The following is a 790-nucleotide window of genomic DNA, read 5'->3' on the forward strand; positions in this document are numbered from 1 at the left end:
ATCATTGTCAAACATAGCTTTTGCCAACTTTTCATAATCATTAAACATTGATCGTAAAGTTTGAACGTATTGAATTAACGAATTATACAAACTAACTACAGTGCTTATATCAATATCAACAGATTGTAATAGAAGACTAGTTTTGTTAAATGTATGTAAAATATCACTCCAAAATACAGTCATGTATGCTGTTTCTAATTTATTCATTTGTCTAATTAAACCTCTGGCTTCAGACCGTACAAATGGTTTTTCATAATCATCATTTATTAGTTCTTCTAATACTTGTTTTATAGAATTCCAGTTTTTTTTTAAGCTATGGCAAGCGTCTTCTCTTGCTGACCATCGTGTAGTGGATAAACTTTTTACAGTTGAGATAGAATATTGACTTAATTTATGCCATCGATGTGTGGATGAAGAAAAAAATACAAATATATTTTGAATAAAAAGAAAAAAATCATTTGCTTCTTTACAGCAATTTGCAGCACACGATCCGACTAAGTTTAAAGAATGTGCCGAACATGGTACAAAATCAGCTAATGGTGAAACTTGCTTTATTCTTGCTTGAACTCCTAAATAAATACCAGACATATTTTTAGCATTGTCATAAGATTGACCTCTCAAATAACAAATATCTAAATTATATTTTTTTAAAACTGATAAAACTGATTCTGCTAGATTTTCTGATTTATGTCCAACATTTTCTAAAAAGCCAATAAATCTTTCAATTGGCTCACCGTTTGATAGCACATACCTGATAACGAAAGACAGTTGATCAGAGTGTGATATATCT

This window comes from Daktulosphaira vitifoliae, unplaced genomic scaffold (assembly GCF_025091365.1).
Source record: "Daktulosphaira vitifoliae isolate Bord-2020 unplaced genomic scaffold, ASM2509136v1 Scaffold_2, whole genome shotgun sequence".
NCBI lineage: Eukaryota > Metazoa > Arthropoda > Insecta > Hemiptera > Phylloxeridae > Daktulosphaira > Daktulosphaira vitifoliae.